A 27021-nucleotide genomic window follows, 5' to 3' on the forward strand; every position below is an offset into this window, starting at 1 on the left:
ACAGTGTGCAACATAAGGTGTCCAAAACAAGTTAGGATGCCTCTCCATAAGCATCCCGCATCAGATCTAAGTCATGTGACCTTCTTTATCACATCTTCAGAGAATATTCTTACGAGTTTATCATATACATCTCTTTGAAGTCTCCAATATTGCTATAGAGGGATGAGGGATCTTTGACTGATTACATGAGAATCTCTCGAGCCCTTTGATCCCTTTCCATGTATTCAGAGGACACCTTTCCATAGATATGTTCAGTGACTTCACTTTCTTCGAGGACTATTTCTATCCTCCTTTTTCATGCAAGGAATTTTCAATGACCCATCCAACTTATAGATCCCCTTGCAAATACGAAGTCATTTTACCATGTTTAATTAAAGAATGAAAAATACTTACTTGACAAGTGAAGATGAAATCTTCTACTTGATCACTTTGATGATGGTTGAAGATGTATTTGCTGCTTCCTTGGATGATATTCAAGGACAAGGAGAGGATCCTTGCTTCAATAAGAGGGAACTTGCCTTATAGCTTTGGAGATGATGATAATGCCTTCTCGCCTTCAAGATACTTCGACTTCTCTTGTAGTGTAGATCAGAAATGCTTCTAGGATTTCGACTCTCTCCAAGATGATGTGATCGTCAACTTTAAAGTACTTCGAGCTACCTTTCTTTGTAGATAACTTGATGAGGGTCTTTGTGGTCTTTTGATGATGACCATAGGATCAAAAGCTCTTGCTGTTGTAGACTGCTTCTTCGATCTAGGGTTTGATTCTTCAATGTAGATCTTGATCTTTTGCTTTGATAACCTTCGACTTGCTTTGATGCCTTTCTTGAAACTCGATCCTTGAATGTCTCTTTGATTAGATGCCCTTCCTTTGACTTTAACACCTTAGCTCTGATACCATGTTGAGAAATCTAGGGCATTAGCATTAGGTGATTTCTCTTCTATTAGTGACTGATTGTGATTGTTTTATACTTGTTTAGATTATGATCTTCTTCATGTTAGATAAGTAGTGTTCTTCATTAAACAATAACCAATGAATGAACATAAATAGAGAAGAGACACATCATGTAGGCTATAAGCCAGGGCCAAAACCTTTCACTCTTTGAGAGGAAAACCCGCACAAATTCTTCTTTTAGAGATTCCAATTGACGAATACCTCCTTCTTGATTGCTTTTTCTGGGTTCCTTAAACTTAGGACACTGAGCCATATTTGTTGCCTTCTAATATACCAACGAACCCTTCCTTCTTTATAACAACAATGAGATCTATTGTGACCTTTCTTCTGTGAGAGATCGAATTCTTCCAACAGTGATAGTACTGAATCACTGTAGCATAACACGAAATTGTGACTACTTCAAGAGCTTCAGACTATGGTCTATATACAAAGACCAATATACTTCTTCGCTGCCATTGTGATCTACATTTGAGAGGGATCTGAATTCCCTTCCATTGAACTGTAGTCTTATTCTTCACTGACAATATAGATGATCCGAATCCTTGCTGTCTTCTATTCGCCGAAATCTCAGAGATATTTATCAAAACTTGCCTCTGCTGCTATCCATTCGAAAATCATAGAGTTATACAAGGTTCTGTCCCTAGATCTCCTCGCTGTCCTTACCCATCTGAATTCTGCACTGTGATTAGACATCCAAATTCTTCACTGTAACTGCCCACCAAAAACTATAGAAGGATCCGAACTTGTGAACTATGTTTTATGTGAAGTGTTTTCACCCTATTTATAGTGATTGGTCCATATATATTAAGCCGACATGAGCATCGAATGAATGTGTCTTCGTGAGTGAGCCGACATGAGCCATTATATCATCTTGTAGGCGACATGGGAAGAGGAATACTATGCTCGTCTTTTGGAGGGCTATTTGACAATGCAATTGACTCAAATACATTTTACACATGCTCAAGAAGAGCTCTTCATACATGACATTAATTCTTTGACCTTAATGACAAATCCTAAGGCTCTAAATGGGAGCCATCTAAAAATAAAACCTATGAAGCAACATCATTTACAAAAGTCACAATTATATGTCATTATGAAGATTGAACCTAGTTACAGTTTTCAACAGAAAGGATCCTTGAGAACTTGTTGGCATTCCTATTTTAGAATATTTTTTCATAAATTATTTTCTTCAATTAATTTTTGCAACAACCTATGTGAGATGACTTGAAATATTTCAAAATTTGGTAGTCCCTTGAAGTATTCCCCATTTTATTTTTAAAATTCTTGCCTTTTAACCTTGCATATTCTATTTTATATGAATTGATGTACTTTGTCAAATGGTGTAAAGTCACATTTAGTATAGTTTAGGAAGCAACAATTTCAAGATCATGATTATATTGGACGAGGACTTGGTAGGACTATTTGTAAAATAGGGTTCCCCATTTAAATATGTATTCCTCAGAACATGATTCCATATTCCACAATAGCATGTCACCTTTTTCTATAACCAGAATTAACTTTTCCTTCAAAGGTCACAATAGCTTATTATAGATAATCGTGGACAAATATGATACCATTCCTCCCTAATTTTCCTTTGCTAGTCTTTACCTAATATGGAGTGATGCATGTGTATGGGCAAGGCAACTTTCCCAATGTTTGAGAAGTCTTCTAATAAGTTGCAAAAAGTCCATTTAACATTAGATAAAGATAAGATAAAGCTAAATGCATTAATGTCAAATGGATGACTGCAAAAGTAGGTCAATGGGACTATCTTAGTTACATTGAAGTTAGTACAAAGTTCAAGAGCTAAAGTGGCTTTTATACAATACAAAATTTAGAAAGTGAAAGAACATTCTAATCTAAAAACTTAGACAACTGACTCCAAAATGGAGAGGTGATTTAGGGGAAATATGTACAAAATTAGTGGCTAATGTACCCATTGTATCAATTGCAAGAGGCAATCTTGGATCATTGAAGCTCTCTCTCCTAACATTTGAGGTCAAATGGAGAAATTCAACGAAGATGTTTGTTTGGAAGAATAATGGGGTGAGGATCTCGAGTGAATACTGTGTGGTTGTTTGCAAGGAAGGGCTTGTTGTTGAGGTCTAGAAGATCTCAGATGGTGACTCTATTGTCTGTTGGAATGAGATCTAGTTTGGGGACTCCTTTAGGATCTTGCTGAGATAGGAATAGAGCCTTATGTCCTCGCTGATCTGGAATTGTCTATCTCCATCTCTTGTGTGGTGCCCTATTTCGAGAGTATAATAAAATAGGAAGAAATTCACTGAGTAGAAGTTGGTCTCTGGAGTGGATGTGGTTGAAGGATGGAAGCATGATGATGAAGAGCCTCCTGCATATGTAAGGCTAAGCATCTTTAGTCAGGGTACCTAAAGAATTGGCCAAGTGTTTGTATCTCCTAGAAAAGGCAAGAATTGGTGAAGTGTCTGTATCTCCTAGAAAGGGCAGTGGAACTATCCATAGATCTTGTAGTAAATTGGGCAATGGAAGATGAAGTACTCTTCTGTCTCAACCTCATCGAGATGGCACAACTTGCAAATCTTGTTTTAGTGACTAATTCGTTGGTTAGTCTCAATCCGTAATCTACGAGACCCAACTCTAAATTGGCTCAGGGTTATTCAAAGAGCATGCATTCAGTGACAAGATGTATAAGGAGGTCAAATAATAAGTCCATCTCTCGTAGCCATGAAGTGCTTAGCATAGAAGGCCATCTTTGAACATAAGCCACCTTGAGGGTTCGTCTAAGTGAACTTCACAAACTGCTTGTAGATGTCCTCCTTGATGTTCTTGTTCAACTCTTATCATGTGGGTAGAAGGTGCGCAAGAGTGTCTAGGGAATATCTAAAAGGGGGGAGGCCATCTATCATAATGCCAACAAATGCTAGGAGATCTGCGACACCAACATACCAACATCGAGAACGAGTTGAGGGATTGATGGATGCAATGGATGTTGATGAACAATAGGCCAAGTACAAGTATTGGTCCCATCCCTTTGTTGCATCAACAAAACTTCGATTGTGGTGCAAAAGTGGGATGAGTTTGAACATTGTCTCAAGTCAAAAGGGATAAGCTCTAAACTTTGCAATGATGATGGGTTGGGGAGTGACTTCTTGCACCTAATAATGTGGTGAAGAAGGGTGATCTATACTCTCTTTGTTGGAGACCAATTTAATTCTGGTAACCTAGGACTCACTGTTTTAAGAATCGGTTGGCTCGAAATCGACTCGGCTGAGTTGGTCCGAGTCAAGCCCTCACCGGGTCGACTCGGCCATTGAACTGGTTCAGCTGAGTCTGAGCCTACTCAGCCGACTCGGTGACAGTGGCTCGAAAACTCAAAAAACAATGATTTTATTTTTTATTTTTGCCTTTTGGGGATCCCAAACAGATTTGTAATTTTCTTATAGGTTATTTGGGGTCCATTCCCCTCTCCTAAACCCTATAAAACCCACCCAACCCCTCTCATTTCCTCACAACCATCTCATTGCATTTGAGTGAGAGTTTGTGAGGAGTTGTGGAGTTTGTTTTTGGAGCAACAGTGAGGAGTCTTGGGCAAGCATTGTAGCAGGAGTGAGGAGCTTCTTGGGCAGCCATTTGGAGCAACATTGAGGAGTTGGTTTGTTGGAGCAACCTTGAGGAGGCAATTTGTGCCTGAAGGTATTTTTTTCACTTGTAAAACTCTGCTTTTGCTTATTAATTTTTATGTGCAAATCTGGAAATTGAAAAGAGTGTTTTTGTGAAAGAAATGAACATTGAAGCAATGCTATTTTTTTGTTTTCATTTTCAGATTTTTTGCTTTCATTTCCAAGTCAAAAAATGGCACCTAGAGTGAGAGATGCTGCTTGGGCATATGTTGAAATGGTTGATAGTCAAATGCATTGCAAATTTTGCCATAGAAAAATTAAGGAAGGTCCTGGGGGCATTAATAGGCTGAAACAACACTTGGCGGGGATTAGAGGCCAAATTACTCCATGTGAATCAGATGAAATTGGGGAGATTAGGAAGGAATTGTTAGCCAACTTTGAGAAGTTTAAAGAAGAAAAGGCTAGGCAAAAAGAGTTAGAGGTTGAAATTGGGAGGAAGAGGAATATACAAAAATGCTGGCTACCAACCCCCATTTTGATTTTGAGGGTTCTTCCTCTATCCCTTGCACTGATGCATCCAACCCCTTCTGATATGTTCCTCCCTCTTTGGAGTCTATTCAAGAAAAGGGTAAGGGTAAAATGAAAAAGAAGGGTGATATGAATATCAAAAGTTATTTCACTGTCACACCCTCCTCTCCATCAGATGCACATGGTCCTCAAGCTAGTAGAACTTTGCAGCCCACTTTAGATGACCATTGGAAGAAATAATTGACGGAGATTGCTTGTGATTACATATGTAGATGGTGGTATTATGCTGATAATAGACTACACAACAGAGAACTAGTGGTGTGAACTAGAGTATTTAAGAGTGACACCTTAGACATTATGTCGTGGAAATGGTTTTGGAAACACTATCTCTCAAGAAAGGCAAGGGAACCATATCCTTTGCTAACTAAGGGTTGGAATGCATGGCGTAGGATGAAACGAGGTCCTATGAAAGGTACCCCTAAGTAGGTGTATGTATAAGTGATCTCAATCTTCTCTCCTTTGAAAAGGAAATGGTGATCAAAGAGTGTCTTCTTTGATCCGTTGAAGATCATGACATTGACTTTACCCAGGTTGACTATCAACTATTGAAGGTAACAAAAGAGGGCCAAGGCATCCAACTGTTTCTGCAACCCCTTGGGGAATGAGACTAGGAGGATCACATCATTAGCAAAAAGAGGGATAACTATTAGGACATGGCGGAGTAGGTATCTATCTCCCTCTTGGATGTATTTGTGGAAAAAGGAGTCGCTCATCAATGTAGATCCCAAACAATGTGGGGGAATAGGGGACAACCTTTTGTTTTATCCCAATGGTACTCTTTATAATATTTGATAATCCATGTGTTGTGCAAAGACGACGAAGAATTGACTCCTAGAGGCACATGATGGCTTTCTACAAGGTATTAAATATACCCCATATCTTTCAATCTCTGGAACAAAGCCTTACAGGGGACGAAGTTGAAAGCTTTTTGAAAGTCCACAAAATAGCAACAAACTTTCTAAGAGCAATGTTGTGCCTCCTCAATAATGGCTCAAATTGTAAGGATGTGGTCAATGGTCTAGTACTTAGGTTGGAAACCAACTTGTCCTTTGGCTCTTAGTTGCCTTCTCTCAAGCTCCCTTGGAAGCATCAGGTGGAGGGTTTTAGCATAAAGTTTAGAGAATGTGTGGCCCACCATGATCATTGAGCTCAATTTGTGAATTAGGTGGAGAATGTGATGTGACTAAGACTGTGGAAAACTTGTGTAGACTACATGGTTAAAGAAGTAGGCTAGGTGGTTATCCATAGCGTGAAGACCCTATTTGAAAAGCTCTGCTTGTAATCCTTCCTTATTTGCGACTTTACTTGTATTCATCGTGTAAATAGCCTCTTGAATATCCATGTACGAAAATAAATGTCAAGAGGGTGGGGCATAGGTAACTGGGATGGTGGTGAATTTCCTATCAACAAGGATGGTTTTGCATATCAACTTCAAGCCCCATACTATATTGTATTTTATTAGTATGTTTGAAAGGATCTTTAGTTTACAACATCCAATAATTTCAATTAACACCAACTTAACAAAATTTGCTGACATAAATTAGTTTCAGAGCTGTTGGTGTTTAAATGTCACTATAAGAAATATAGAGAATGTAGGGAGGCTTAAATAACTTGATGCATTTTCAATTTTTCCACAAGCCCAAGCATGATGCTTCCTCAATCTTCAATCCTTTCCTAGTGAAGTAGAGTCAGTAATTTAGAGCTGAAAGGAAAAATAACATGATCAAAGCTATAGATGCTTTTGGAGAAATTCTATCCAAATCTCATTTGCAGCTAATCAAAAGGGATTTTGGTATGTATTTCAAGAGAAATATTTTATAGCTATAAATTATTAGTTTAGTAAAAGCTAGGTATATACTAGATATTATTATGTACGATTTAGCCTGATACTTGGCTTCAGATAAATAGAGGTTTTAAATGTGTATTGAAGTAGGTTGCATGTTACAGCTAGAGAAAATGGAAATCCGATAAGAGATATTGTCGAAGAGGAAGTAGTCTAGCCCTAATTCTTGAAGAAAGCATCACAATGTCATTTGCTTGATTTAGACATATATCTCTATGACAAGGTAGAGTTTGGATAAGATGTCCTTAAACTAACGATTGAAGCACTATCTTTCAATGAGGGCTAGGGATTTGTTACACACCAAAAGTGGGTAACCTATAGAAGAAAAAATGTTCTCATTCGACAACTAGCCAACCAACAACCCTATGATGGTCTCCAAAGAGATTTAAGTTAGAGCTCTCCACCTGTTGCTTTGGTTAGTGCTCTCTTGCATCTAACATTCTTCTTTTAAAGAAAGGTGGGTCATTTATCAATAGATATTTTAACCGTCGTAACAACCATGTGCTTACATTTAATGTTAAGGGTACATTAATATGAATCATGGGGCAAACTGGATTATTGATTGCTCCTGATTGTGTCCTTGTTCCCACACTTCACCTGAGAGGTTAGCCTTTGGCTCTAGTTTAGTGGGACCTCCTCTAAGGTCTTTTGGTTTAGGAAGGGCGCTTATAAAGGGCTTTGATTGATATAACACTTATTATAATCCATACGTACAAATTTCCATCCGTCCCTATTATTCATCTCCATTCTTTGGGTTGACTGTTATTAGTCATTGAGATTGGCACCCTATATACACATCCTTGAGTTAGGGCCTAGAAACTTGGCCTCAGAGGTTGATGCAGTTGAAAGAATGATAAAAGCATATAAGGCCGCATTGGAAAGAAAATGTAAAATGTAAATGATGGCAGGGATTTATTTAGCACGTGGATAAGTGCCTAGCACGAGTTCCAACCCAGTCATTAGCCATCACCAAATTGCTCAAGCATTTAATGCTTCGTCTAAAAAAATGAACTCTTGAATGTTGCAACCTTGATGAGTGAGAAATTGCTACATAGTTAAGGGGTATTGGTAAAGCACAAAGAAAGCTTGGGCTCCTAAACTATGCACCAAGAAGGATAAATCATTAAAGTAAAATGCTCACCAAAAGGGTGGAAAAAGCAGGCCGAGGAAAGGGGTAACCCATGCCTTTATGATTGCTCCCTCCTTACATCATCATACTTAGGATGTTGGACCTCCATCAGTTGGTCTCATGGCTGTGGCATCTTTCTTGAAGTCTTTCCCACTCCATCATCACGTTATCATATGCACCTATGGATTGATGGGTCTATCTAGGACATGTCACTCCCCTTGGGGGCTAGAAACACCTAATAGGTTTGTTGACCTAATCATCCTTAACAAAAGTGAGGTATCTTGTTTACAAATCTTGAGTTGGTAAGACATAAAAAGGTAAGTCTTGTGTGAAGTATTTTTATGCCCCTAACATTAGATATGGTCCACTATGATGCTTTAATGGTTTTATGTCCCTAATGATGTTGATCTTACTTGATTTTGAGAGGTTTGTTTCAGGGGCATCACACATACAACAAAGATACTTGAGGGATGGCTTGACCCCTCTCTAGCACACTCCAGAAGATGTTTTGCCCTGTTTTGAGAGCAAATATGACCTTGTAGCCCTAACATTGCCTCTCCAGAGATGAGCATTGGGCTTTGAGCAGATTCCACATTGTTCCAGACCTCTTGATGTACTTCTAGATGCTGAAATGTTGAGCTAGAAAGCTTGGGAATTGGCTTACAACACTTGCCCTAAATGACGCCATGTCACCGCTAGGTGTGCTAGGAAGGTGACATAAGCCTTTTTATGGATGATGCCATGGTGGAGGAGGTGCCATTTGGAGATGTACTGATGCACTTTGATGATTTCTTGGAGTGTGGAGCACTCACTGACCATTTCATCACTTCATGGAGATTGATCATTCTTGGAGGATGATGCCATGGTAAATAGTCTTTATTCCTAGACATGTGGGTTGTTTTGACCTATTTTATTATGTTTTTGAGCTACCTCAAGGTTGGCGCATGAGATTTGACCTAGTTGAATGTTTCAAGCAAACATTTTAGGGCTTTTCTTGTAAAATAATGACAAAGTGACTTGGTTACCCTCATATAAATATAGGGGAGTCACTTTCATTATTCCTCATCATCATTCATCACATTTCTCTTCTTTAAGAAGTGCGCACAATCCTTGTTTCCCTTGTTGGATGCAATGTGATCTTTTGTGGAGTGAATTGTCTTGGGAGGGAGATGTTTGCATGGAGAGACTTTTGGGATTGATTGAAGTGATTCTTGTTGGAATTGTGTAAGTTTAATGTCATTTTCTTCCATTTTGCATGTTATATTTCTGAAATTAGGGTTTCTATGTGTGCCATATTAAAAAGTGCAATATCTTTCCTTGAAATCTTGATTCTTTATGGTATGTAAAATTTGTCTTGCAAGAATCCATCAAAGGAACTTGGTTCATGCATCCTTTGACCTTAAAATCTCCCACATAAAGAAGTTGCTAGGGTTTCGAAGTAAACAATTCATTCCTCCACCCTTTTTATCCAAGGCCCTCTATCATTGAACTTGCCCTAATTAACTCCATTGCCCAATTAGATAAAGGCACTAGTCTTGTTGGTGTTGATCATTATAAATCTTTTCTTTAATATTATGGTAACTAATGTTAGGGTTAGCTTAAAATTTGTGCTTTATAGCAATTATATGTCCATATGTTCTTGCGCTATTGGAAGGGATTGCATTTAGTAAGTATGAAAAGGAAAAATCTAACATTAATTACCTATTATAACCCTAAATTTAAGGCTGATGTCTTGGAATGTATTATTGTCATGCATTTTCAACCATCTAAAACTATTGTTTTACTTAATCCTAGGTTGTCTCCTTCATAACCTATTGGTCCTTTGTTGATCTTATCCCCTATAGGCTATTTCTGGAGTTGCTATATGCCATCATGTGCCCTAAATCTACATTTCTTACAAACCTTGACTTATAATAACTCTCTTCTAAATTATAAGGGTTTGAAGGAAGTGTAACTCTTATCTCAACCTTTCAAGCCTTTGCTAGTATCTTTCCTCCTATCATTTCACCTTGAATCACCATTGAGCCCTCCTTAATTGAATACCTTTCTAGTGATCTTTTGTAGGAAATCCTCCCTTGTGGGATTAATTTCACCACTAAACAACTAGAGAGAAGCCACTGTTTTGAAGCCAATGAAATCGTCTCTTAGACCAGAGGGGTCAAGGAAGATCCTTTAGAGTTTGGAAACATTGAGGTCACCTAGAAGAATTACCTACCCAAGAGTGGAGTAGTGTGAGATGTCTATATAAATATCAAGGAAAGGCTCTCCCTTGGACTCACTATGATCTGCAATGTGTGACGAGGTTTTAGAGAAGTAGCAAACTGTAATGTACCTGTCTTGAAGTACGAAGTACTTAGATGAATTTGGACCCACAAAAAATTGGCATGCTTGTCTGATGTCACCATGGTGACCCAGCTCTGGAGGGAATCCCATATGAGACAAGCAACTCCCTTGATTGACACTATTAGATCTTTTCACTTGTTGATAGGACCATACCCATTGGTACCCATGGGTTTAAGTTGGTGTTCACTTGGGACTTGTGTGAAAAGGAGGTCGTGGGACTTGATTGCGTTGAGAAATGTGTCCAATGAAGACCAAAAAAATGCACCATTATAGTTTTGAAAACTGATGGAGATGGTGGGCAATTACAAATAAGTCCACTATTTGGACAAGACCATCATTCATACCAAGAGAGAGAGAGTATCCTAGAGCAGTCAAGTCCTGGATGACATCTTTTAGGTCACAAATCATTACTCACTTCCCTTCTTTCCATGAGGTTATGACTAAGTCCCTAGAATGTTTGAGTTTCGCCATTTATGTGTGGTGAGGTTATCATCAAGGAAGACCTTATGCTTGGTTGGGAACAAAATCAATTGTCTCTTAGACCAAAGGGCTCAAGGGTGATCCTTTAGAGTCTGGAAACAAAGGAATAGTATGGAGTTGGGGCCTATCCATGCACATTCAAATGTGATGGCCTTAAGATCCAAATTATTGTGAAGGAAGGAGATGCTATTTATGGGGGATCTGAAAGGGCCACGGGATGGTGGCGCCTTAAGTTCCCAAGTTCAACGAAGATGCTCCTATTTGAACCTTGCTTGTATCACTCCTCCACCTTGGTGAGGGAAGTTGGATGTTCTTCTTTTTGGACTACTTCAACCCAAGAATTAAGGTTTCGCTACTGCATTTCAGTGTCTTGTTTAAATAGGGCTTGTGATTTCAACTCTTATTGCAAATTTTATATTTTGGATTGGAGCAGTGCAGTGATCCTATGAATTTTGTTGGTGTATGTTTTCTTGGTAAAGAATAAAATGATAAGTTGGGGATCACAATGGCTTAATCTATCTGACAAGGTCGTACTAATCAAATCTATCTTATCATCCTTTCTCATTTATTTGAGCTTTGCCATTCTAGCTTCTATAGGCATTATGCAAATGATTTGAAAAGCACATTTCCTATGGTAGGTGAAAGGGCAAATAGTAATAAGTAATATTTGGTAAATTGAAATATAGTGAGAGTGCCATATGAAAGTGGGGGAATTGGCCATAAGTTACCCATTGCAAGTGAATCAAGCACTTGGCACCAAGATCTTCTTGAGTCTTTTTTTGGTTAAAAGGAATGGTGGAAAGATGTGTTGCACATAAGTATTTTAGTGGAGGAAGGTTGAGAAGCTTAGTCAATCCTCCTCCAAACAAAAAGGGATATCCAATATGGCATCTTGTTGAAGCTTCAATATCTATTAGTCAATCCCAAATTTCTTGGGCTCCAAGAAATGGAAATCACATCTAGTTATCGGATGATAGGAATCATAGGATGGCTTCTCTCTTAAGACACATCCATAACATGTATAAACAATTGGTTATTAGAGCAAGGGATAAAAATTCTCTACGATCTATTTAGATGGGATTGAAGGGAAAATTGAATGTGGAAAGATTGGAAGAACCTCCCCCCAACTATTTTGAATGCGCAACTTTAGAAATTATATTCACTCCTTTAAGGGGAAACTATACACAATTGAGCACAAGCAAGACAAGTTAAATATTGGCAGAAAAGGTTGAGTGTTGTTCTCATAATATGGATTTATACTACATCAATTGGACCTTTATCACTGTCAACTCGTCAGTGGATCATGACAACACATCATAACATATAAGGTTTACAATTCATGACAATCATGGTCTCAAAGTTTGTGATTGTTTGGGACTCATAGTCTAACATTCCCCACACTCAATTAATAGTCTAAATAATTGTATCAATAACTTTTGCATCATCTTTAGTTTCAAACTGCGGGACTTTGTATCATCCTTAGTTTGAAACTGTTGAACTAAGATTTGATGAAGATATGCTTGAAAAACTGCCATGTGTGAACATTCCTATTCTTTTTGATTATCATCCCAATAGTTGATTCCCTGTTGAGGAGATGAATTGTAATGTTGGAATTCCCAAATCTTGATTGAATTTTGATTATGATAAGACTTCAAATCTTGAAGATTGACTATCTAATATTCCTCACTATTAGGCGCAAGGTGAGAAGTTTGTTGAAAGGATCCATGCTGGAGCTTTGGATTCTTTATGTGGTGGTTTTGTTAACTGATCACTAACCATATTCACTTCATTTGGTGGTTTTTGGTTGACCACTAATTGGCTTTCATTGATATTGGTGGTTTATGGTTGGCCACTACCTATTTTCACTAGGGAAATTTGGTGGTTTTGGATGACCGCTAGCCCAGTTGCCTTGAACAATGTGGGGGTTTTGGATGACCTCTAACCATTTTCACTTTAATAATGTGGTGGTCTTGGATGATCATTAACTAATATGATTCGAATAATATGGTGGTTTCTAGTTTAATTAAAGGTGCAGGAGAGATCCTTTTTATCATTGTGCTCCCCCTTTGAGGTGTGGAGAGTACCATCTTTGCCTTCAAAGAATGTATAGGATTGGATTCAGGTCATGCCCAAAATTATTTGGAATAATTGCTTGATATCTTTTTGCTTTTACCTTTTCTTTCCTGTGTTTTTACCTCTGCCTTGACTAGGCAATAAAACGTATGTAGGTTCCTTACTTGTAGATTCCATCTATAGGAATTTATCCATCCATAATGAATTGTTTTCTTAACGTAATTTTGGTTTCCACATTTTTTTATAAGTGATTTGTCTTCCCACAATGATGACAAGGATGGAGATCAAAACAATGAATCTCCATTTGACCAACCTTTGACAATATTGGCACTTATTAACAAGATTTTGGACATCTTCAAGGAATCTTGGATTGACAAACAAAACCGGTTTTAATCATTTGGAATATACAAGTTGCTCCCTTTGTCATATCCCAATCCATATTGATTTTTATTGAATGATAATTCTTCTCAAGGTTTGACAAACATCTTGCAAATATCATTCTGAAACTCTTAATGTTGTTTTTTGCTGCTTTACATTTGTTTTTGTTGTCATTCTATGCTTATGACCCATCTTCAATCATTGTGTCCTTCCTTAATTGTCTGCATGATTCCATTTATATCATGTCTTCTTTATCACAACGAGTATCAACCACCTGTATTATGTCTTGTGAGTGACATGTTGCATCAAAGTTAGCTACATAGGTTGCATCAAGTGTGTCATCAATTTGATCTTGTTTCTTTCCTCTTGATTTTATTTGAAGTGTATCAATCCATTGATCATTTTTATTTGACTTTGAAGATCATCTGCTAATTGTAGTGGATCAACCATGCAATCAATTATGTTTTGTTGATAAGTTCCATTCTAGTGTTTTAATTTGATTTGGCAATTCATGGTTGTTGATTTTCTTAGAGGTGTTTTGTAAATGCTTTTCTTCTTTACCTATTTTTTTCACACTCGCTTGCTTGCACTTTGTTTTGCTTATATCATGCTCGCTTTATTGTAAGTCACCTTAAGGTGTTGAGTGCTATTGATCATGCACCCTGATGTGTGATTTTTGACAATGACTTAATTTAACAACTCTCTTGACCTCATTATTTAATTTTAGTTAGGCCTTTTTATGTTGATGTGAGTGGTAGCTTCGGAAGGTCTTCTACATAGGCTTGGTGTCTTAGCATGTGGAAGACATTATTTGCCTCTTCTAGTGATTTGTCTTCTTTCCTAAGTCCTAAATTAGGAAAAGTACAATAATTAAAGTAAATTAATTATTATGGACTATTGAGTTATTTTCTAAAGATAAATAATATAATTATTTAAGTGACTTATATATAATCTCAACTGCTGATCTCCAAGATGGTTCTAGAAGGGAGATTGGGGTTAGAGATTTGGACTCAATAAAGATTATGAAGGAATCCTAGTGAGAAGGTGAAGACACATGAAGAGCACAAGTTATGTGAGTCAGTCATCATTCAAAGAAAACAATTTTCTTTAAGTGCAAGTGGATTAGCGGACTAGTGCGTAGAGAAGGAGAAGTGTGAGTGGGTTTGTGCAAATCTAGGAGGGTCAGATCAGAGGAGATTATAGGGCTGAGTTGTTGGAGGGAGATTGAAATTATTTAGAGGATGCTGATTTCTTGGAGGGTGAAGTTTTCCCTAATGCACAACAGTGGCACACAAGGAGGGCGCATGTTGAGTTGTTGGGCTGAGATCTCTAGGTCGATTTCATCTGCAGGTTGATTTTCTTGAGGCTGAGTTACCTTGGGCTTGATTCATTTTAGGGGAGCTGAGTTATAGGTTGTAGATATGTATTTTTCCTTGTATCTCTGTGGGTCAAAAAACCTAGATTTTGTAGATAATGAATGGACGAAGAATTGTTGTGGGTGAATATATTTTGCAATGTTTGATTTATCTCTTTGGTTTATTTCCATATATTTAATTCTAGAAGTTAAAAATACCAATGATTTTATTTTTTGGTGATTCAATAATTTTTTTGGGTAAATTAATAATTTACTTGGAATAAATTAAATTGTCATGAGAAAATAAATCTAGCTAGTATTAGAAATTTAACATGGTATCAGAGTTGTGTAGAGGATTCTGAAAGAGAGATTTGAGAGCACGAGTGTTTGTAGTAGTGAATTTTCCCTTTTGTGGCAACATGATTATTTCTTAAAATTTTGCAGCTGGGTTTTGTGGCTGTGGTCGATTTGTGAAGATGGCATCATTGAGAAATATGAGATATGAAGATAGGTTGGATGTGGTATAAAATTTCAGACCTTGGAAAGAACACATTACCATGATTTTGAAGATGAATGGTCTTTTGGATTTAGTGAGCAAAGACTTGCAGGTTCCTTTAGATATGAGTCTTGCAGTAGAGCATAGGACCAAGGAAATGAAAGTGAGATGCATAATTTTGGATGGTGTGAGGGATCATATAATTCCTCCATATCAGTGAAGGACACTGGGAGACAAATGTGGGTAGCTCTGATAGATCTTTATCAGAGTACAAATGAGAATAGAAAAATGTTGTTGTGGGAAAAGTTAAACAATATTAAAATGAACATATTTGTGACTGTGAAATCTTATCTCACGAGGGTCCAACAGGCTCATGATGAGCTCGTAGTTGTTAGGGAAACGGTGGATGATTCAGAACTGGTCAAAGTCGCTCTAAAGGGGTGCATAATGCAGTGCTTCACTTTTGTGGATGGGATTCTTCCATGTCAACAACTTCCTAATTGGAGTCGGTTATGGGATGACTTGCCGAGAAGGAGATTTGGCAAAACTGATTGACCAGAGGACAATGAAAGGGTGGTGAGGAAAAAGATGAGCTTGCTCTTGCTGCACAAGCAAAAAAGGGTAAAGTGAAGGCCAAGCAGAACCAAAGTGGAGGAGCATCTTCATAGAACAAGAAGGGAAAGGAGATGAGCAAAGTAAATTGCTTTGCTTGTTATAAGTTTGAGCATTTTGCTAATTAGTGTCCTAACAAAAAGAAGGGCAAGGGTAAGACTACTACAACAATTACTGTGCCAATGGAGGAAATGGTTGAGAAGTTTGAGAAAAACTTTACCTTAGTATCTTGCCTTTCTGGAGCCATCATGAGAGGTGTTTGGTTCATGGACAATGGAGCATCCCATGATATGACGGGATCTCGAGACTTCTTCACCAACATGGCCAGGTTGCCTAAAGATATAAATGTGGATCTTGGTGACAAGGTCAAGTCTGCAGTTGGGGGCATTGGGAGTATCAAGTTCCAGATAGACTTAGGTAACATCATGGAGGTGAACGAGGTGTTATATGTATTGGGTTTGGAGAAAAATCTCCTTTCAGTTTGGACCATGGAAGAAAAAGGACTAGAGGTTAGCTTTATAGGAGGTGAAGTCGCTGTTGGGTCGAAAGGGACCGATTTTAGCAAGAAGCGGGTGATTGGTAAATGGTAGAGGGATCTCTATCTGTTGAGAGGACAACTGATGAAGGTTCTCATTCGTTAGAGTGACAGCTAGAGCGAGATTTGGCATAGGAGGATGGGGCACTAAAACTACAGAGCTCTTCCTATGGTGCAGCGAATGGTTACTTATTTTCTAGAGATCCGAGTGGAGCAATATGAAGTATGCAAAGGGTGTGCGCTTAGCAAGCAGGCCAAGGTTGTGTATCCTCATAGTGAGACTAGGTCAAAGGGCGTGTTAGAGTTGGTGCATTATGATATTTTTGGTTCGTTGTATGTGACATCGATCACAAGGTCCTTATACTAAGTGACGTTCATAGATGATTATTCTGGGAAGACATGGATATACTTCCTGAAGACCAAGGATGAGGTCTTCGATTAGTTTCAGGAGTTTGAAGCTCTTGCAGAGAAGAAAACAAGAAGGAAGATTAAGGAGCTGAGATCAGATAATAGGGGAGATTATACCTCCAATTAGTTTCAGGATTTTTGCAAGGAGGTAGGAATTAAGAAGGAGCTCATAGTACCTTACAACCCTCAATAGAATGGGGTTGTCGAGAGGAAAAATAGGACCATCATGGAGGCAGCGAGGGCAATGATTTATGATCAGGAGTTGCCTATGTTTTTGTGGGCAGAGGCCTGCAGTTCAATTGTGTACGTGCAAAACATGAGTCCTTATAGGGTGTTGGAGGACGTTACTCTTGAGGAGCTGTTTATAGGAGTGAAGCCATATGTGAGTCATTTGCACATATTTTGTAGTCCAATTTATCTCCATATTCCTACAAAGAAGAGGACTAAGTTGGAGCCCTTATTTGAAAGGGGCGTGTTTGTTGGCAACAACAAGGTCTCAAAGGCCTACCAAGTCTACGTTCCATGATAGAGAAAGGTGATATTGAGTCGGGATGCCAGATTTTATGAGGACATAAATCCTAGGAGATCTCATGAGAGGGAGCCAACAATGGTAGAGGAGTGGGAGTGAGAGGCTTCTGAGGCTGAGTACGAAGGAGGAGACCGCAATGGGCAGGGTAGATGTTAAGGGATGTTGAGGAGCATGTTTAGTCTCCTACCAACACTTTCACGCAGAGTAGACCACCGTCCAGATATTTTGGTTATTTGGCACTCTTTTGAGAAGGCTATAGATGAGCAGGTCTGGAGAGATGCCATAATAGAGGAGTATAACTCCATCATGAGCAATGATGTTTGGGATATAGTGTCAAGACTAGAGGGAAAGTATGTGGTCACTTCTCAATGGATCTATAAGATCAAACATGCCATTGATGCCGGTATTGAGAAGAATAAAGCGAGGTTTGTGGCAATAGGGTTCTCCCAGAAGGAGGAAGTAGACTCTAAGGAGACATTTGCACCCATTGCCAGATATGTATCTAGTAGAGCAGTTATGTCCATTGCTCTAGAGATAGGGTGGGGGATACATCAGATGGATGTGAAGATTGCGTTCCTCAACAAGGTTATTGAGTTGGAAGTGTATATTGATCAACCTCAAGGGTTTGAGGTATATGTGAGAGATTATATATATATATCCCATGTATGCAGGTTCAAGAAGGCCCTTTATGGGCTGAAGCAGGCTCGCAGGTTCAAGAAGGCCCTTTATGGGCTGAAGTAGGCTCTGCGAGCATGGTATGCTATGATAGATGGATATCTTCTTGGTTTGGGCTTAACTAAGAGTGAGGTGGATCCCAACTTGTATGATGTACTTGTTGAGGGTGAATCACTCATCTTTGTATTGTATGTGGACGATCTATTTTTGACAGGATTGGAGAAGCGCACAAGCATGTGGAAGGAGTACCTTGCTTTAGAGTTCGACATGAAGGACATCAACTTGATGCACTGTTTTTGGGATTGGAGGTGTGGCAACAACTAGGAGAGCTTTCCTTGGGTAGGGAAAGTATGCAGTTGAGATCTTGAGAAGCTTTAGGATGCAGGATTGCAGGCCTTTGTCTACACCTTTTATCACTAACTTGTAGAAGTTGAGCGCTTTTGAAGGTGAATTAGTGGATCCCACATTGTATAGGCAGCCGATAGGTTTTTTGATGTATATTGTAAACGCTAGGTTAGATATATGTTATGCTTTGAACACACTCAGTGAGTTCATGGTGGAGCCAAGATAGGTTCATTGGGTGGAAGTGAAGCATGTATTGAGATACCTGCATGTCATAGTAGACTTTGGATTGAGGTATGTTAGATCTAGAGGAGTGGAGCTGTAGGATACACAAATTCTGATTAGGCAGGGAATATGGTGGATAGAAAGTCCACATTTGGCTGTTGTTTCAACTTGGGCTCAACCATGATCTCATGGTTTAGCAGGAAGTAGTAGTTAGTGAGACTCAATTCAATAGAGGCAGAGTACATGTCAACAAGTATGGTGAGTTGTGAGGTATTGTGGCTTTGTAAGATGCTTGTGGGATTATTTGATCTACAAATGGGACCACCAATGATCCATTGTGATAATCAGAGTTGCATTAGGCTCTTTGAGAATCTTGTGTTTCATGATCAGTCCAAGCACATTGAGATTAGATATCACTTCATTAGAGACTGGGTCCAAAGGGGTGTTATGAGATTGTAGTACATTTCTACATAGGACCAAGTGGCAAATGTTCTCATTAAGCCTATATTGAAAGGGAAGTTTGTGAAGTATCGAGATAAGCTGGGGTGGTAAAGAATCCATTCCTCGCTAGGAGTGAGTGTTGATGTGAGTGGTAGCTTTCGAAGGTCTTCTACATAAGGTTGGTATTTTAGTGTGTGGAGGACATTATTTGCGTCTAGTGATTTAAAGTACAATAATTGAAGTAAATTAATTATTATGGACTATTGAGTTATTTTCCAAGGATAAATTATTTAAGTGACTTAGAAATAATCTCAATCGTTGATCTCCAAGATGGTTCTAGAATGGAGACTGGGGTTAAGGATTTGGACTTGATGAAGATTATAAATGAAGCCTAGTGAGGAGGTGAAGACACATGAAGAGTAGAAGTTGTGTGAGCGAGTCATCATTTAGAGAAAGCAATTTTCTCTAATCGTGAGTGGCTTAGTGGACCAATGCACAGAGCAGGAGAAGTGTTAGTGGGTTTGTGGAAATCTAGGAGGGCTAAGTAGGAGGAGATTATAGGGTTGAGTTGTTGGAGGGAGATTGAAATTATCTGGAGGAGGTCAATTTGTTGGAGGGTCGAGTTTTCCCTAGTGCGCATTAGTGGCACAGAAGGAGGGTGCAGGTCGAGTTGCTGATAGAGTTGTTGGGCCGAGTTCTATAGGACAATTTCATCTGGAGGTTGATTTCCTTAAGGTCAAGTTACCTTGCGTTGAATTCATTCTTAGGGAGCCGAGTTACAGGTTTCGGATCTGTATCTTTCCTTGTAGCTCTATGGGTCGAAAAACCCATATTTATTATTTTCCAGACAATGAAATGACGGAGAATTGTTGTGGGCAAATTTATGTTGCAATGTGTGATTGATATCTTTGGTTTATATCCACTGCATATATTTAATTCTAGAAGTTAAAAATTTTAAAATACTAGTGAACAATTCATTTTTGTCTTGATGATATCTTTTGACTTGAAAAAGTTTCAAGCAATTTTATTTTGACAGTACTTCAATCAATTTGATTTTAACGCCATATTACTCCATGTGCAATGTGAAAAATTGCAATCAAGTGCCAAAACTAGACACCAAATAGATATGACATTCAAAATCGTACACAATCCCACAAGTGCAAGTGTCCTTAGATTCCCTTATTCAAATTTCAGGCTAGATTGATGACTCAAATCAGCATAAAAAGAACAATCTTCTTATTGATTTTGCATGATTACAACTATATTTCTGTTTTATAGGAGGAAATGTCCTCTTTTCATGCATAGAAAACTAATATCACTTCTCCTTTGAAAACCCTTTTTAATATCTACAAATCCTTACAAAGTTATAAGTCTTCAACAATTCTTCTTTGAAATATTTGAATTTCCCAACTCTTTTGAAAATCAAATGTTCGCAACAATACATCAACAACCTCCTTGATGATCAACTATAAAAAATCAAGTATAAAGCGCCTTATCTATTACTCCTTTGAGCACTATAAAACCATTTATTTATTTTTAATCAATTTTATTTATTTTGTTCATTTTTTATATCCATGGAAGTGTGCTTTGAAATAGAGGAGGGCGACTGCTTTTCTTTCTGGTTGCTACCTGTCACCAATCAATGTGCAAACTTTTGCTATTGCTTGATATGTTTTGGGTTCCTTTTTGCTTAGTTGTTGCTTTCCAATGCAACCAATGAAACTATATTGATAAAATTCTCCTTGAGAAAATTTCTTACATCGTGAATGCCAATTCCTCACCTGCAAGTTTTGTTGACTCTTCGAGGTCATGAGATCAAATGAATTCCTTTTGAGAGATCTCAGGATGAAAACCATCAATATCACCTTTGTGCTCTTTGGTTATACCTTATAGTCTATAGATGTTAATTGCAACTTAAGATGATCATCCATGGTGACATGGATTATTGGATTGTTAGTGGTGTTGATGTTTCGAATCCCATTGTAACGATAATGGTTGAGCTAACAAAGATTTAACAAATTTAGAAGCACTTGGATACAATTATGGAGTCTAGGATTTCGTCCGCGCTTTGCTTTCCGACAACAAATTCATTTCCATGGTTTCTTCATTCTATGCGTGAGGCTCAAGTGGGCTTTGGTTTGTGGATTCAATCCTGAATAAAAATATTATTTTGGTCCTCTGCATCTCTCTTGACAAGGTGTGGAAGTGAAAATCAAATTGTGGGTTTTTTGGCTTTCCTCACCCCATTACTCTGCTCGTTTTTGCATTCTCAGTGTTATACGACATGCCTTTGTTCATCCCAACAACCTTATTGTGGTGATAGTAAATGGAATGTGTTGAATTGTAACTATGGTTTGTCTTCATAATGTATATTTTGGCCCTTGATGTATTGATATTGATTATTGTAAAGCATGTGCTTCATGCTAGAGTCAAAAGAAACACATTTTTGGGTCATGTTCTTTTGGACTTTTTAAAAGAATAAAATTTGAATTTTTGAAATCGAATTTTTGTCTCCAAAGTTAGTCAAGTCAACCTCCCTCCAAGTCAAGTCAACTCAGGTAGAGGACACACCCATTCGACCTAGCAGATCACTATATCTAGACATTTGACTTCCTCCTCAAGGCAACAATTCGATCTCTCTCATCAAGAATCACCTGGGCATCTAAGCGAAGGATAAGGAGGATGAAATTCATCTGTTTCTCTCTCTATGTAACTTGCACATGTGGAAGGACTCTCTCTCTAGTTCACATCTTTTTTTGGGCAGTTGCAAGGGGCTGAAATTATGGGATTCTGGTAGAGTTTCTGGGAGGCCAAAATTTGGCTTGGGGCAAAACAAGAGGGCCGAGTCGCTGGATCAGTCTGAGGCTTGATTTGGAGGGTGATCTACATCCATGGCTTCTTCTATGAAATCAGAGAACAAGTTAGAAGGGGCTTTTAATTTCAGAGCTTGGAAAACTAAGATTGATATTATTTTTGCAAAGAACAAAAGTTTTGGACATTGTGAAAGGTAAGGTTGTGGAACCAGCTGATAATGCAGGAAAAGAGAAGTTCAAGGAGGATGACATCACTGCCATGAGCCTCATTGTGGATTCCATTAGAAATTACTTGATCCCATACATTGCAAAGCTTGATTCTTCAACGACAATGTATGATGCCCTAACTAGTTTATTTACAGTTAACAACATTGGTCAAGTTATGAGTCTGAAGAATGAGCTTCGTGATATGAGGATGACAAATGATGACTCCGTGGCTTCATATTTTGTAAGAATCTCTGAATTGAGAGACAAACTTCAAGCAATTGATGAAGTTGTCTCTGAGAAGGAACTTGTGACTACAACACTTAATGGACTATCTAGATCATGGGATGCATTTGCAGCTGGTATAACTATGAATAAGGATGTTCCCTCTTTTGAAGAACTATGGACCTCTTGAGCTCAAGAAGAATCAAGGCTTATATCAAGAGATAGTAAGGAAGAAAGTTCTCAAGCATTTGCGACATGCTTCAAAAGGAAGAATGGAGGAAAGAAGTTGGTTTCCAAAATAAGAAACCAAAGGGAAGGCTTGCTCCTCAATGACAAACAGATATGTCAAAGATTCAATGGTATTGTTGTCACAGATTTGGTCACTATATGAACCAATGTCCAGAAGGAGAGAATGATAGAAATAGGAAAGGAAAAGAACATGGTTCCGCATCAGATGTTGATGAACATCCAAACAAATCTAAAGGTGACAAATATTTCTTTTACTTTTCTGTTCTAGTAGATTCTATTGCAGATGATGATGATATGTGGTTGGTAGATAGTGGTGCTTCAAGACATATGACAAGAGATCATGGCAATCTGACTAACATGATGGAAATAAGATTATCTCAAAGGGTAGAGCTTGGAGACAACCACAACTATGCAGTCAAAGGAATTGGAAAGACATCCATTGAGTTGGAATCTGGTAACAATGTTCATCTGAGCAATGTACTATTTGTGCCAGGTTTGGGAAAGAATTTTAGTCTTTATTTAGAAGATAAAGGAGATAGAGTAGCATTTGTTGATGGCAAAGTACTTGTATGGCCCAAGGGCTCTAGCATAGTTGATGCTAGAGTTATTAGAATTCGCGAAGGTAGATTGTATAGACTCTTGGGTCAACCAACTCAAGCTTTAGTACATGATGAAAACAATCTATGTGATCTATGGCATAGGAGATATGGTCACCTTCATTATAGAGCCTTGCTTGCTTTGAGTCAAACGGTTGCAGGTGTTCCCGAATTGTAGGTAGAACATGAAGGTGTTTTTAAATGTTGTGCACGTGGAAAGAATATCAAGAAGTAATTTCCAAGCAGTGATAGTAGATCTAAAGAAATCTTGGATCCAATTCATTTTGATGTATGTGGTCTTGTGTCAATGATATCTCTTGGAGGTCTGTTATACTATGTAACATTTATTGATGACTTCTCTCATAAGACGTTGATATATCTCATGAAGACCAAGGATAAGGTCTTCATCAAGTTTCAAGAATTCAAGGCTGAAGTAGAGAACTTGACAGGTAAAAGATAAATATTCTGAGATCTAACAATGCAAGAGAATGAAATTCAAAAGAACATTTTGCCTTCTTTAAAGAAGCTAGGATTAAGAGGGAGTTGATTGTCCCCTATAATCCTTAACAAAATAGAGTGGTTGAAAGAAAGAATAGGTCCATTGGGGAATCTGTCAAAGCTATGGTGCATGATCAAGAGTTTCCTATGTTCTTATGGGGAGAAGCATCCTTAATAGCTATATATATTCAAAATAGAAGTCCCCATCAAATTTTGGAAGATATGACTCTTGAAGAAGCGTTCATTGGACAAAAGCCAAAGGTTGGGCATTTGAGAATCTTTGGCTACCCAATTTACATCCATGTTCCTAAGGATAAGAGGAAGAAGCTAGAACCTTCAGGAAAGAAAGGAATATTTGTTGGTTACAATGAATCATCAAAGGCCTATAGAATCTACATTCCAGAGAAACAATGGGTTGAGGTCAACTGGGATGTTACCTTTGATGAGAAGGTTGCATATTAGAAGTCTAAAGAAGTTTCTGTGGGCTCCAACAATGAAGAAAATCATGAGGCTTCTAAGGAAGAAAGTTCAAGTTCCACAAAGCACCCTAAAGAGCTAGAAGGGCCTTGTGAACTTGTAGAACCAGTTGTTGTTCTTAAGATCAGGAAAAGACCAACATGGCTTAGATCTACATTGGAAGAAGCAGAAGGACATGTAGCTCCACATGGCACATCCATAAAAAGTAAGAAGCCTAAGATGTTTTCTAGTTATGCAGCTCTTATGACTAATCTTTTTGATGCAAAACCTTCCACTTATGAAGAATGATGTATGGAAGATTGTATCGAGACTTGAAGGGAAGTTTTTAGTGACTTCCAAATGGATATATAAGATCAAGCATGTTGTAGATGGAAGTATCGACAAATACAAGGTGCGATTTGTAGCTAGAGGGTTCTCCCAGAAAGGGGGAGAATACTATGGTGAGACCTTTTCTCGAGTTGCCAGGTACACCTCTAATAGATCTATTATTTCTGTTGCTATTTCGTTGGGTTGGAGTTTACATCAGATGGACTATAAATCCATGGCAACTCCCATGATGACTAATTTGAAGAAATTGAGAGACTCTAAGTCCAACTTGGTAGATTCATCCATGTATTGGCAACTGATTAGCTCATTTATGTATTCAGTTTATAGTGTGCTAGACATTTGCTTTGCAGTGAACACGTTGAGCCAGTTCCAGGTGGAACTGAGGCATGACCATTAGATTGTAGCAAAGCACATTTTGAGATATTTGATTGTTTCCGTGAGTTATGGTTTGAGATATGTCTTAAACAATGATGTACAATTGCACGAATATACGAATTTTGACAAGGCAAGGAGTGCAGATGACAAGAAGAGTACTTTAGGAGTATGCTTCACTTTGGGCTCTGCTATGATATCTTGGATGAGTAAGAAGCAGAAATCTATCGCACTCAACACTGCAAAAGCAGAGTATATCGCAGCTAATGAAGCTTGTAATAAAGCATTGTGGCTTTGGAAGTTGTTTGCGGGATTGTTTGATTGGGAGTTGGAAACGAGAATGATATGTTGTGACAATCAAAGCCGTGTGAAGCTTTCACAGAATCTTGTGTTCCACGATAGGACGAAGCACGTCGAAATCAAGTACCACTACATTTGTGACATGGTGCAAAAGAGAGTAGGAGGGCTCGAGTACATCTCCATTGATGAGCAGACAACTTAGATTTTGACAAAGTCGTTGCCTACAGTGAAGTTCGTATACTTAAGGGATAAGCTTGGTCTTGTGGAAATTACCTCTCATTGAGAGGGAGTGCTGATATGATATCATCATCGATAGTCATTCTCCTAGTGTCAAAGTTGTTGACCAGTTGGGGAGAATGGTCGAGTAGAAGACAATTTTTCTCCTTGTGCCAAAGGTGTTGACTAGTTGGGGAGAACAGTCCTAGAAGTCCAAAATCACTGAGTTGAGTGCCTAGATTTCAACATCACAACCTCAGTCTCTCCAATTTGTACGAAGAGCTCATTTAGCAGCAGGCCTAGTTGCTCAGGTAGAGTGTGGCCTTTGGAGCTTTCACCACGAGTCAAATAGATTGACCAAGATGGTGAACCAAGACTCTACTCATTTGTGCATTCTAGGTGTTATACGACATGCCTTTGTTCACCCCAACAAACTTATTGTGGTTATAGTAAATGGAATGTGTTGAATTTTGTAATTATGGTCGGTCTTCATAATGTATATTTTGGCCCTTGATGTATTTATATTGATTATTGTAAAACATGTTTTTCATGCTAGAGTCAAAAGAAAAATATATTTTTGAGTCATGTCCATTTGGACTTTTTAAAGGAAAAAAATTTGAATTTTTGGCTCCAAAGTTAGTCAAGTCGGCCCAGGCAGAGGACACAACCATTTGACCTAGCAGATCATTATGTATTGGCATTCGACCTCCTCCTCAAGGCAACAATTCGATCTCTCTCATCAATAATCTTCTGGGCATCTAAGTGAAGGACAAGGAAGGCAAAATTCATCTCTTTCTCTATCTCGCACAGGTGGAAGGATTCTCTCTCTCTCCAATTCACATCTTTTTATGGGCAATTGCAATTGTAGAGGTTGAAATTTCTAGGTAGTTGCAGGGGGCAGAATTTTGGGATTCTGGTAGTTTCTAGGAGGCTGAAATTCGGCCCAGGGCAGAACAAGAGGGTCGAGTTGCTGGATCAGTTTGAGGCTTGACTTGGAGGGTGAAGACTAGGTTTGGCCATAGAATTGTTGAAGGTCAGTTGACCTAGTTGTTGACTAGTGGTCTAGGTGTATCTCTTGTTGATAAGAAGAATTTCTCCGTTGAAAAGGTTGCTGGGTTTTTCCCCTTAGAGGGTTTTCCCAGGGTAAATCTTGTGCTCTCTTTGTGCATTGTGATCTCTATTGTTCTACTGATTTTATATGGTTGAATTTCTGAAGTATAATTGCTTAATAATATTTTGGCAAAATGAAAAGAAGATCAACATCATTAGAAGTAATTATCAGTTTTCAGAGATATTGTGCTTGTATCTATTGCACTTGAAAAATCAACATAATGGGTGTGGTCTTTGAAGTGAAGTATACTTTTGTTTTCTTGATTTTTCATAAGATTAGAAAATAGAAAATGGTTGAGGGTTCAAGCCCCACTTAGCACTCAAAACTACACCATGATCTCAACAAAACTACTATAGTTGATCTCAAATCTAGCAGCAATTTGCCACAATTCCTCTTGTTCACAACATGATCACATCCATATGATCACATAATGCATCATTATATACAAATATCACATTTCTTACAAATCTATCACTCATTAAATGTATGCCATAGATCTATCAATAAAAAATCACAAATTGTAGACTAATATGACAGATTGAATATCGTGACGAGGACTGTAAGTGGACTTCAAAAAAGCCAAATATGGCTCTTTACATGGCATAGAACTAGCATTGCCAAATTAACT

General features: G+C 38.2%; 1 protein-coding gene across 4 annotated transcripts in view; it reads left to right on the forward strand.

Moving 5' to 3' along the window:
• The window catches only part of LOC149255202 (translocon at the outer membrane of chloroplasts 64-like), a 257950-nt gene that overhangs the window by 29851 nt on the left and 201078 nt on the right, over nucleotides 1-27021 (forward strand). The window lies entirely within an intron of this gene.

This window comes from Pinus tabuliformis, chromosome 7 (genome assembly GCF_031772625.1).
Source record: "Pinus tabuliformis cultivar Carrire ecotype Pingquan chromosome 7, CPIR1, whole genome shotgun sequence".
In the NCBI taxonomy this organism is placed as follows: domain Eukaryota; kingdom Viridiplantae; phylum Streptophyta; class Pinopsida; order Pinales; family Pinaceae; genus Pinus; species Pinus tabuliformis.